Here is a 13,541-nt window from a genome sequence, read left to right as displayed (position 1 = left end):
GCAGTTTGTATCGCATCCCCTGTGTCCCTTTTTAAAGAACTGGACTTACCAAGGCACCGTAGTGATTCCAGGCCAACCACTTCTCTGAGCAGGGAGGGCTATTTGTTCCATGTAAACTGCTGCTGTTTTCATGTAAAACAGCATAAGCAAGGACTCTCAAATAGGTGCATGTTTGTGTGTTGGAAGAGGCAGGTGTAAGATATTTTGAAGAAAAGTTGGGTATGTTGGAGTATAAGACTTAATGCAGGAGGAAGACCGTAACGCCCTTGCATTTAACTGTACATGGAAGTCTAATATGTACACACACAGTAGATTAAAACAATGGATGTGCCCTGTAAATAAAGTTCCTTGCTAAATATGTTCTGGCTCTGGTCTGCAATCTGTGGTACCGTGTTCCAAAAGACTCAGTCCTGTAGTTCAGATGTGATCCTATGAGAGCGTGACCATACAGTCTCCAGATCATGCCTGGCTCGTGCACGTCCACTTCGGTCTCAGCTCTACAAACAGTGTTCATGTAGGTGAAGGGAAGGAGTAGGTTGCACTGACTATCTGTGACACATTACTTCCTCTAAAGAGCTGATACAGTTTTATTGTCCTTGACTGCATGGTTGGAAACAGAGCTGATGACAGAATTTGTTCTTATGTGAGTAGTGTGGGGTTTTTCTTTTGTTTTCTGACATTTAGGCTCTTCTGAAGTGCAATATAGGCAAAGTGCCTCTTAGGTTCTACAAGTAGACAAGAGTTCTTGCAATAGCAGGGAACAACACCACCTAGTAATATGTTTATTCTCCTTCTATGCTAACAAGTTGAACCATCAGGGGTGCTCGCAGGATGTATTTCAACAGAAGGATTAGGGTCTGGTTCACAGGTGACTGTTGATCTCTCTGAAATTGTGTCTGTTTTTGTCTGTGTGACTGGAACAATTTACCAACAAAACATGGCAATGCCACAAGAGGAGATGCATGCTGGCAGTGGCAAAAAATGTTTATTATTAAGAGTCCACAGGTACAGAGCTTGGATAGTGACTTGATATTGCACGAGGATTTCCTCTGCGCAGAGCTCCTGGAGTTTGGCTTACTGGAGGCTTACTGGAACACAGCACTGGGCAGCACACAGGAGCACAAGGCAGGCTCCTCTCTGCAGCCTGTGGATTAGATGTTCACAGTCTCTTCTGTGCCCTGCAAAGGCCTCACTTCTGATATGTTTTGGCTGAATTTTTGTTTTTTGAAGGAGGAAGCAGTGAGTTTGTGAGATTTTTAAAATCTAAGCTTGGCAAATTCTCAGCTGAAAACACTGATTTTTTTTTTTAATTTTTTTTTTTTTTTAAGTGCCTTAGACACTGTAGCTCCCCTCCCAAATGAAATCCAATAAAGAAAGCTCTGTTTGAACCCCCTGCATGGGGTTTTTCAAACCAGAGTACACATGATTTATACGATATTATAACAGAAGAAAATAGGAGGTTATTTTAATGAAATGGGAATAGAAGAGAATGGAGTTTGGTTTCAGATGTTGTATGTATTGTGAGTCATCCCAATGCTTTTATGTTAGATTCCTGAGTTACACCAATCAATGAAATTGGCCTGTGCTTTTCTCTCCCTTTCTTCATTTAAACGTCAAAGTGAAATTCAAAGGCTTGTGCAGAACTACTTGAGTCATTCAGAAGATCACTGCCCCACTGGGGATTCTCTTTGTTTCAGCACTTGAACACTATTGGTTTTATTATCTCCATTCAGGTTTTGTGATTATTCTCATCCATAGTCTCCTAACAGTCATTAGAGATGCAGACAGAGAAAGAGTTCTGCCTTTGCATTGCATGAATAAATATAAATACTATTTTCTGACTTGTCAACAATATCTACTAGTGACGCAATGTAGTAGCATATTCTGGGTACTAACAGCCCCATTTGTGTGATATTAAGCCCTCTTCATTCCCGTTGGTTTCACTGCTGTTAACATTTCTCAAGACCAGATGGTTTTTCACTACACTGGAAGATGCAGAGGAACAATAATACTGATGATCAATGAAGGTACAAAGCGTTTTAGCTCAGCTCCACAACAGCCACTAATTGCTTCAGCTCTAAACTTGCTTAAGGTGTGGTTCCATGTTAGAAATCTTTTGATGGCAAAGCTGGTTTAAGTCACTGTTGCTCTTATTTGGGCAAGGTCTTTTTGAACCAGTGCATAGTCCAGATATGTGAAATGGTCCTTCTTTTTTTTCTTTTCTTTCCTTTTTTTTTTTTTTTTTTTTTGAAAGTGACATCGTATAAAAGATTCCTTCAGCGTTAAGGCAGTTACTGGGGAGCAAGAAGAACAGCAGGGAAGAAGTGAGAATGGGGTGGGAATCTCTTAAACCAGCTTTTCCATTGAAGTGTTCATAGCAAGGAAATGCAGAAGAAAGTCAGTGCTTAATTAGAGAGGCCTTGAGGGTTGTTTAATGTACTTAAAGTTGCATTTTTTTTTTCCAAATTTTTGCATGTGTGTGTGTTTGGGTTTTATTTAAACAATACAAAGTTGGAATTGCAATCAGATATGCTGATTTGTGGTAGCTTTTCATTACAACCTGATGTACAGTTTGATCAGATTTTTCAAAAGTTGCTTCTTGCCTACTTTATAAACTGTGAAGGACTGCAGAGCCTGTTGATGAGGAATGAAGACCTTATTAAGGAAAACAAACGAAAAAAACCAGCGATAGTGTCCCTCAACTCAAACCAAATTAAAATCTTACAGTAAGATTTTATAAAGTTAAGCCAATATTTTTAATGGTAAGAGATAGATGCCTGTGCAAGTCTGAGCCACTTCAGCTACTGCTGGTGGTTTCTAGTAGGGGTTTATGCAGGAGCAGGTGGGGAGGAATGAAAGGCTGTTTGTATTTCAGAATGTAAAGCAGACTTGCTTCTGGTTCTTCTCTGGCACTAGTGTGACATCCTCTGGGTGGTCTTCCCATTGCTCATCAATGTAATATCACATCACCTGTAAGAGAAATCTCTTAATTAGTTTGCAGTTGTATTTGAGACAGATGAGCTTGGCAGGAAGAAACGGAGGCAGCGGTGATGAGTTTTGAATTTGAGTCTGAGAAACGTCATTCTGTTTTCCCTGAGGTAAATTCTGATTTTCAGGGCCCACTTCTAACCACTGGGAAAACCCTGTCTCCTGCACAGTCAACCTCCAGTTAAACAAAAGTTTCAGTGGAACATAACAGTCTTGAGTAGGATGGAAATTATCACGTCAATGGAGAAAGGGTAGTGCAGGAACAGAAAACAGACCACTGAGCTGATTTGGACATACCATGTGTCAGTTAAACAGATAGCTCTGTTTTCTAACTCGCTGTGTTTCAGACAGGATTTAATTTTGTCCAGACTAGATAAGTAGTGGTCGTGTTTAGTTGTAGGGCAATGGAGTGGTAATTCTTGGCTTCAGCTTATGTTTTTAATAAGGGGTAGTCTCAGTTTATGGTTTTAGTTGCTCATACCTATTGCTCCAGGGAGAATGGACATTGAAGGCCAGGTCTAGAGCCAAAGAGAACTTTCTCCGTTGGGGTGGAATAACAAAGTTAAAGTTCCATCTCCCTTTTTTTATTCTGTTTTCTATGATATGGCCAAACTGTAAGCAGAGAAATAGTCTTTTGCCTCTCTCTCAATATGTGTGAAGTGAATAAAAATCTGACTGATTCCAAGTAACAACAAGAAGTTTGGAAGGAAATAACACTAGCAATAGTGAAAATTCCAGCCATATATTGCAGTAAATGTGCAATTTTTTAAGCAGTACAACGTTATAGTCCATTCAGTGTTAAACTAAATGGAGACAAGTGCTGCAGCAGATACAGCTATCGTGTTTTTTTGGTATTTCCACTTGAAATTTGCTTGGTAATATCAATCTGAAATACAATAGCCATTAACCCTCATTAACCCTATAGAAGTAAGATCAAGATAGGTGTTCCCAATAGGACAAGTATAAGAGAGGTCTTATGCAGTAGGCCATGAAGTAAATTGAAAATGATCTCAAAATAAATCTTAAAGATGAAACTAAATAAAAAAGGCACAATATAGGAAACAAAGCGTGGTAGTGCTGAGCCAAGCAGTAATTTATTAATGTTTGTCTGCAGAAAAGTAAAGAAACTCTGCATATCTGTTTTGCTTAATTATCTGGTTGACCTCAGTGAAAAGAAAAGCTGAAGTTAAATGCATAACATTTCTCTTTACAGTGTTTTTTTCTCAGTTCCTTTCTTATGAGTACCCATGTGGTTTCTCTGCTTCTAAGCAGAGTGATAGCTCTAGTCATTTTAATAACCTCTGAGAAAGTGCTTCAGGACATATTTGCAGAGCTGAGGTTGCCATGCCACAGCCTTGTCTCCTTACCATGCTCCAGATATTGAACCTTCCCGTAACTACAATTACAACATAAACCACAAAATGTAGATTTACAGATTGTTTTCAACAACACCCATTCAAATTTACTTATATTTACACTAGAAAAATTAGGGTAAGTGCTATTGTGACCAGAGACATAGACCAAGATCAATAACCAACCAATTCTTGGCTAATAAAGCACTTCTCTAAGGTCTATGGTTGCTTTATTCTGACTTTGAGGTTGGCCTCTAATGTCTTATCCATTGACTTTTCCCGTAAATATGTCTAATAGAGACCAAGCTGAACCCTGAGAAGAAAAGATACACTCTGTTTGGTAAGAATTGCTAATTAACTTGGTATGTAAAATCTGTAGCTACTGTCTGCTTTTCGTTTGTCTTTGGTGGCAAATATGCACGTGTAACACAGGTATAAAAGTCAAACATTAATTCCTGTGATATAGCTAGAGGTTTCCTAAAGTAGCAAGCAGTTCAAATCTACTCTATTTCTTATTTTTGCAGTATAAGAATCTTGTGCAATCAGGAAAATGACTACTGCAGAACACATTTGGAGCAGTGTAACAGGATATCTTTGTCATGGACTCTGGTCATATATATTTTACATACATCGATTAAAAGATAAAAGGGTTTTGTTTTGCTTTGCTTTTGAAAAGAAACACGTGTTAGCGTTTCATTGCTTGTCCTAATCCATATGAGTTGTTATATTAAAACTTAGGGCCTGGGCACCCTTTGCTGTGTTCAAATTTGGTGAAAACTGAAAACGTCGTGCACCATATAAATTTTAGGTCCTTGCGGCCTGATCGTGTGAAGAATTGACAAATGTGCTCCAAGTCCAGTAAAGCCTTTTAACATGTACTTTAAAGATACTGGATACTGAGTTGTGTCATTTTTTCCAAGATACTCTCTAACTTCTCAAAAAAAACCCCAACCAATGTTAAATTTCATGTATTTGAATCCTTTGTCAGCTCTTGAATTGTCTGGTAGTCTGTAGGTAGCAATCCGTGTCTTATTTTCGGGTGATCTGTGATACGTCGCTCAACTGCAAGAAGCTGAACAATTTCAGCTTTGGTAGTGGCTACAACAAACCACAGAAAAGCTGTAAGCAGCAGTATTGTAGAGGGTATGCTAAGGTTACTGCGTGGATTACAGTGAAGAGTGCGGTACAGCTTTTTTGAGGCACTTGCAAAATTTTGCCAGGGATGAGCAGACTTATGTATCCATAAAGACGTGTGGAGTGTGTTCACTGAAGCCGTTAGATTAAAGAGAGAATAACCTCCAACTGTTTTACTTGCTTTTGACCTGGAAACAGTAGAAAAAAGACCAAAGTTTATCACTAGAAGGGTGCAAATTTCTGTAGCAGTGGTCTAGTCTGATGGGATATCTCATCTGAAGTAGCCTGGCTGTTAACGGATAGTGAGTTTCCCATCAGAAAACAGACAGTACTGCTTTGAACGGTATGTAATGTTTTGACGGCACATGTGCAGTTAAGCTGATGAGGTTCCATTAGACAACATTAGACGTTAGGCAACATGATGTGGTGTGTTATACTACTGAAAATTTTAAATAGTACACAACCAAAATTATTGTATTGTCAGTTAAAGATGTTCCAGTTCAGATTTTCAGGACCTGATTTTATTAGCACACTAGTGCATTTCTACATCCTCTTTTTGTATGTTAGGGCTAGAAGAATTTACCTGTCTAGCTTGTTTTCCCACCTCCATGGGAGACGCAAATGTATTAAGACATGCTACTACCCTGTGGTTATTTAGACCTGGCAAAGTGCATTTGTATATGAGCACTGCGTTTCTTGTCCTGCTCATCAACACTATTACTTTGCAGACTCCTCAGGCTGGCCGAGTAGGCATCACAGCTTTGGTGGAGCAAGCGTGTGATAGACTGGATTAAAGTCCTGTTCTCAGAGCTCTGCTACCCAGTCCTCGGCTTCAAAGGCATGTAATGGAAAGCCTGGTGCCTTGCTGATGTAAACAAGAGAGTATGACAAACTAAACTTTCAAAGGGATAAGTGTAAATTTGTGAGGTTAAACTGTAGGTTACACCTTAATCTTTCTTAGGAGGATGAGAGTATCACAAAAGATAAATAGTTCATGCTATTTATCAAGTTAGGCGAGTTAGGAGGGCAAGTTAGGAGGGCCTTTGGTAGTTCCTCATGGTGCATGTGATGTGACAGAACTTTCAGAGGTGGGTACGTCCCCTCGCTATGTTCAGGTCAGGGCTGTGCCTGGTACTGCATATCCTCACATTTCCTGTATCTCCCTCTGGAGCATTTAAAGTTTGAACATTGCCAGACAAAGGATGCTGAAGGTTAGGCCTGATGCAATTTGGAAGCTGCTGGAGGGAATCCAAGTGAAGTCAGAAAAGCTTACACCAAATTAGACTTGTGGGTCTGGGCCAGTTGTCTTGGTTCTTGCTACTTTATCTGAGTGGATCCCACAGTGGAAGAACGGCTGCTGGTTGTTGCCCTCCGGGTGACAATATTCTATTCAAAGACATCCATATTAACCACTGAGGAGTGGTGGGTCATTCTGCCATTTTCATTTTGGGTGTTGCATGCTTTCCAAGTGATGTGACTCTGACAGAATTAGTAGTGCTTGCGTGAGAAGATCTCTGTATTGTTACAGTGAACAAAGCAATTAATATGTCTTTAATTTGCACCTAACAAAACGAAAAGGATGCGTTTATTCTGTGTGACATGTAGACAAATTTTTCTTTAAAAACAAAGTTTCATGCTGTGACTACAATTAGCGTAATTGTCAGCTCTTCTCTAAAAACAAATATGTATTAAGAGAAAAGCCAGTATTGTGCCCTCCTCTGGTGTGAAAATGAGACAATCAAAATCTATTGTAATTACCTCAGTGATATTATAATTAGCAACGATTAAGTTATTCCATGCTGTTTTTTTCCTCTTGGCTACAATTAAAAAAGTATATATCTTTCTGTTGCACATTACCACTGATCATTTTACCTCCATACATGTCTCGTAAGTGGCTAAATTAGAAGTAATTTTAAAGCACAACTCCGTTAAAACATATATCTTTCTATTTAACTGTTTTAACCCTTTGCAAGTTTCCTACATCTTTTAACATCTGTGTAAAATAGCCTTGTTTGTTTGTTTTAAATACTCTCTGGGCCATTAAACCAAAGCCATAAAAACGTGGAGAGAACCCTGCTTACTTGTAATAGATGATCTAGGTTTTCAAAAGTCACTGTCGTAAGTGATAAACTGCTGATGCCAGAGATGTTTTATAAGCTGGAACTCAGCATCACACCAAAATCCCATTAGGATACACATTTCTCCATCTGTACCCCCAGTGGGGTTCTGTTTGGGAGACGTGCTCTGGGCAGCCCCAAGTCACATTTTTTCAGACCAATCTCCACTCAAAATGTTGTGATTGCCACTACTTTTAGGGAGGAGAAGGAAATACTAGGAAGTGTATCTCTCTCTGATAGAGCAGGTGTTAGTGGTCCCTATATTATTGCGGCATGCAGGAAACTCAGGTTTAGTTCCCTTTTCTGCCTGAAAGCAGGGGGATCTGTGGGCTGTCCTTATTCTAGGGCTGAAGTACTCTCAGCCTTCTGGGTTTCTTTGTTGAATCTGTTTGACCTTGTGAAAAAGAACATGGATCAAGAAAAGAGGGAAAGACTGACTTTGACCCATCTATTATTTCAGGCCTTCACGTATAATGAAAGAGACCTGTGTTCTCAAAAGATAGTTACTGTATTTTACCATAAAAGATTACAAGGTAATCCACAAGCATCTGTGTCCCAGTCATCAAAACAAAGGCACTTTTAACTCGCAGAGATGAATACAACCAATTTCAGAACTGCTGGTTTGCTATAGAATAGCTGAAAAATATGCCCACTCCATGCCCAAGAAGATTGGAGCAGATACTTGAATCAGGCAGGTAGGAAAAAGCATAAGCCAGTTCTACAACAGACATTAAAAAAGCCAAAACAAACCCCCCCCAAATTCAGTCACATCACTTTCCCTAAATAAATGATTGCCTTGCTGACCAAAAAGAAGCAGCAAAACAGTACAAGAATCCTATGAACTGTAGATCTAGTGTGTCAGCTCTAGGAGGAAATTCTCTGTTCTGTTTGCGTCCCCACTATCTTACAAGAGTTAGTTTTCAATCCTGATGCTATCAGACTTTAAATCTTGTTCTCTCACTGATCATCTAGTCTAGCAATGCTTATTTTGGCACCACTCCAGGACTAAATATGGCAAGTCCTGGACCTTGGACCAGTGTAATTTTCATTCCCTGCTAAGTGCCTACATTTTTAACCACACAGAGGCAGAGCTCTGAGCCTCAGGCTTCCTTTGTGTGCATGTCAGTGATGTTAATAATGTCTCTATTGGTATCTTGTCTCTGAAGTGAACTCCTAAGGCTTTCATTTTGCGAGTGGAAATCCTTTCTAAAAACGATTCCATCTCTGACTCTGTATGGGGTACTGCAATCTAGTCTCATTAGAGACAGAGAAAGCTCTTAGGCCAGCTATGGAAAGACAACAGGAAACTTTATTTCATCCAACTTTACCCCAAAATGAATCTATGATTTGCTTTTTATTTTAGTCATTAAATGGCTGTTTTCAGATCTCATACGAAAAGGGCCCCATCCTCTGAAGTTCAGAGTGAACTTTATTCAGCCAGGAGTTAATGATGTTCTTTACCTTGCAGAATGATAATGCTAGAAATGAAATTCTGATTATGTTGGAGGGCTGATGTCCAGTTCTGGAACAGCACCAATTGCTCCTTTTAACTTTGTTAAGGGGAAGAGGGTGTCCTAAAAGAGAGCTGCTGGCTGGGCCTTGGGGTAGTGGTCACGCAGTTCATTGAATCGGCTACAATACCGGTGTGAGGAAAGAATGCAGTTTTAACTCCTGCTGCAGTTGACTAATTCTTCTTTTAGCTTGCAACTTATTCTTTCGTCTCTGCAACTTATATTCAGAATTGTCAGGTATGTTTTTAGAAACCTGTGTGTACCATGCATAGGAGGAGAAGACACAACCAGATAAAATAGGTTAGAGAGAGAGTACGCCTTTCTTGCAAGAGAGCATACATGTGTAATACTAATGATATTTATTAACGCTAAATATTGATGGGAAGTCTGTTCCTGTAAATGATCAGCCTGAGATGTGATGTGGGAGTTGGGAAGCACCTGGATGCTACAAGGAGCCTCTCAATACCTTTGTTTATGTTGCATTTCTTTCCTAATTATGCTCGTGCTTAACTAGGTTTGGATGCCTTGTCTTCACTCTTTCTGCCCCCTCAGATGCTCCTTATATTAGTATATGATTTTTATTTTTAAGTCTCGTATTTGTTTACATACTGACTTCTTACTCGAGACCAAGCACTTTGTAGGAGAAAAACATAGCTCTGGAGTCCTGACATTTCTGCTTTTTTAGAGATTTTTAAAGACACTTCTCTGTGTCTGGTCTGATGTACATGTACTGGGCAGTCATTTATATTCACCAAGTAGTAGCAGTGCTTCATTACTGGCCTTATGAAGATCGCTTCATAAAAGAGCTTGGCAGTAGGGTTATGACAGTTACGCTACATCAAAAATACGGATTCTTTTAAGTTTGTTAGAAGTGGAACATTTTGAAACGTTGCAACGTATACAGAAGTCATTTGCATCCTGGCTTTTGGGTAGAACCACTATCATAGCTTGCAATTCTTTTGGTTCATTAGCACCTAATATTTTCCTCTGACAGTGCATAAGCAGATCTAACAAGTGTCAGTGATGGCTAATTATTCAGGTTGGGGAACGTGCTGCATGGCTGCAGGGGCATTTATTTAGTGATATCATACTGATGTTGACGTATAAAGCTAGCCGGATTTTGGGAGCTCGTGGGAAGTCTTCATCCTTATATCCTCTAAGGATTCTCTTTTCACTTTAGTGTGGAGGACTGAGTCTATGCCATCTCGCTGACAGTTATACAGAATTAGTAAACTAATCCTGTTCCTCACTGATGATCAAAGGTAGGGCCTTGTAAAATGAGAAAAGAAAAATGCACCGGCGTGACAAAAATAAACTAAGAATAACTCAGTTATTGTTCCTGTTTCTGGTAAAGTGCTCAGTGCCACTCTGACAATGAAGAGCAAAGCCAGAATGAACACTTTCCTGTTAGCATCAATGTGGCCCATGTCGTTAGAATAAGGAAATGATTTTAAGTAGACTGAGCTGTGCTGCCTTTTGTACACAAGAAAGGCTAATCCCATTAAAAGTAATGGTCTGAGATTGCTCACTCCAAGTACTGTTAATGAGTTAAGTTTGTTCTGTGTGTAATGAGTCCTCGGTGTTCTTTATGTCCTCCTTGCTGATGAACTGCATAGCAGGAGCTGTCACAAGCTTAATTATGAAAATTTCCATGAGTGAAAATATCAATTTAGGAGCAGAGATAAATAAACGGCGTTTGTGAGCTTCATTGTGTAGAGCACAGAGCACTCTCTGCTCTCCTAATTTTTTTGGTAGTTGCAGTTTGGCAGAGCTCAAATTTAAGCCTGTGTTACTTGACTTAAATTTTCATAATGTCAGACCTAAAAAGCCATGTTAAAGATTGCATTTACGTTATATAGGTCCCACTGCACAAAATCAGAACAGGCCTCTTTTTACAGCACAACTTGGTTTCCTTTAGTCTGTTAAGGATTTTGAAACCTATGAAATCGTTACCATCCATTGTTTCCTTTCTTCCCTACCTCTGTTTGGGATGTTTTACGAGCCAAATTGTAAAGGTCTCAAATCTTGCTTCCATCTCTGTTTAAATCCACTTCATTTTGGCTTGGGTATAAACATTGCATGTATAGCCATTTGGTTATCATGGTTACAGGGATCAAACTGGGAAAATTCTCCATGTGAGGAATTTGACCAGCCCAGAAAAGATGTAGGGCAAGTTTACCGCAGCATTTTATTTCTGCTGGCAACTAGCGAGTGTTTGGAGGATCAAGTCCGAACTTAGACTGAATCATTATGCGGAATTTTTTTCACAACATGAAAATACTGAAAATAATTATATCGATTAAGGCACCTTGGAAGGGGCAGAAAAGCATCTCATGCATATGCAGTAGCGTAACAGTTTAGAATTTTCTATCTCTTTAGTATTGAACAGGAGTGTTTGATCAGCTATCTAAACGCTGCTTGGCAAGGAATAGTGACTGTATCAGACAACATATGGTTCTAGAGTACACATTTGCAAATTAAGTGATATCTGGTCACAAAATGTGTTCACTTTTTATTTTAAAACACAACTTGCCTCCCCCCATTTTCAGTCACAGCCACAGTGAGTAGATTATTCAATAAAAAACACTCTTGAATAGAAGACAGATCGGATTCAATAATAATAATAAAATATCTTAACAGTGACATTAATAACCTCAGCTCCTAGCTCAGAACTTGTTAGCCAGATCAGCCTCCAGCACAGTATTAATGTATCCATGAAAAGGAGGAAAGAAAATGTAGATGCTTTTATTTTATATCCATATCTAAGCTCCTTTGCTGGTGGCAGCCACTTTAAAGCAGTCAGTGCTTGGGAATCGGATTGTTTTTGTTTTTTAATAACAAGGTTTTCAAACTACAATGGCTGTTCTGTTAATTGGGATGCCATTTGTAAGACCTTGAGACCTGGCTCTGATCATGAAAAAAAGATCAGATCTTATGGACAGAGATACTAGGTTGAAACCTGCATATTTAGGGGAAACCCCAAGTACAGATTTTACCAATGTTCTCTAATTTGCTTTAAAAAAAAAAAAAAAATCCAAAACCTACTTGCAAAATTATCCCAAGCCTCAGGCATATAAAGCAAGACCTGAATCTCATTACTAACTTGTCTTCTGCGTTAGGCTGTACACCTAGGCCTGCATCAGAAAAGACATTTATGTACCTAAACTCCTGTGGAAGTTGGTAGGAGTTTAAACACTCAAATATAATGTAGGATCTGGCCTGTTGTATAAATCCATGCTAGCCTGATTATGATACCACTGTTTTAAATAGTTCTCTTGTATGCATAGATAAGATCAGGCCCTTTAGATAACATTTGCTTTCACTGCGTCGTGACCGTTCTGCTGTATGGCATTTATTAGATGAGAAAGTGAGCTCGTCCCAACCAGTATTGCTCTATTGCAGCTCTTTCCTCCTTGTATTGCCATCAGTTTCCTACCAAGGTTGCAGCAGTGCATTATCAGTGCTTTGCTTTTCAGCTGACTTGTAAGACAAAGTTCTGGGCTCCCTTAAAGTTCCTATTAACTGAGGCATTGTGCAAAATAAAATCAGGGCAACAGTTACTCGCAGTTTATGGAGTAGCAGACTTAAGACTAGCCCATTGTAGCCAAAGCAAAGCCTTGCTGGCAGTGATAATCAAATAACTGAGGTTCTCGCAGGGTTAAAGGTGCTTCTGTCATGACCACTGTTCTCAGCAATGCAGAACTTGGTGGCTACTACAGCCTTTTTCTAGTACATTCCACTAATTTCCTTTAAATTCAAAAGGCTGGTAACCATGAAGTAATGAGGAGGCGTGGATGCTGAAAGATCTCTGGAAGCAATAGGTGTTGAACAAGTTGTTAAACAAGAGAATTGGATGTCTTTTTTCATCATTCTGTATGTAGCATTGATTGATTGGAGTTTGAATAGGTATTGGTTTTAGATAAGCAAGACAAAGTGGAAGATCAACGGCAGCCAGTGAGGATCCGTGTTAGAAAAGGACTGTGTAAAGATAGTATCTCATGAGGATCTGACTAGACACAATTCTATTCTCCTCTCCTTAAATCTAACATCTAACTTCAAAGATAAAAATACTTAGCTTAAGAGAGAAAGGCAAAGCAGATAGTTTAGGGTGGTAGAATGGCCAAAAGTCAACAGTTTCACCTACCAAGGATTTGTACGCAAAATTGCCTTCCCAGTACCACTTGGCTGTGAGAACTTTGCACTTCTAGTAGAGAGGCAATGGAGGCAAAGAAAGGCAGTAAGTGCCAAAGACCACTTGGTAAAAGAGCTGAGAGCAGAGCTGGAGTTTATTGAGTCCCAGAGTTGTTCTGTGACTGCAAAATTACACTTCAGGCCTCTAACAAAAGCTGGTTTAAAATGTACTTGTAACTTGAGAATATACACAAAACCTCTTACCTAAAATGTTTTAAAGTAACCAAATTCAACATTTTATACAGGAA

This window comes from Numenius arquata, chromosome 11 (genome assembly GCF_964106895.1).
Source record: "Numenius arquata chromosome 11, bNumArq3.hap1.1, whole genome shotgun sequence".
Taxonomy (NCBI): domain Eukaryota; kingdom Metazoa; phylum Chordata; class Aves; order Charadriiformes; family Scolopacidae; genus Numenius; species Numenius arquata.
The sequence above is the reverse complement of the archived record's forward strand: the minus strand, read 5'-3'. Positions refer to the sequence as shown.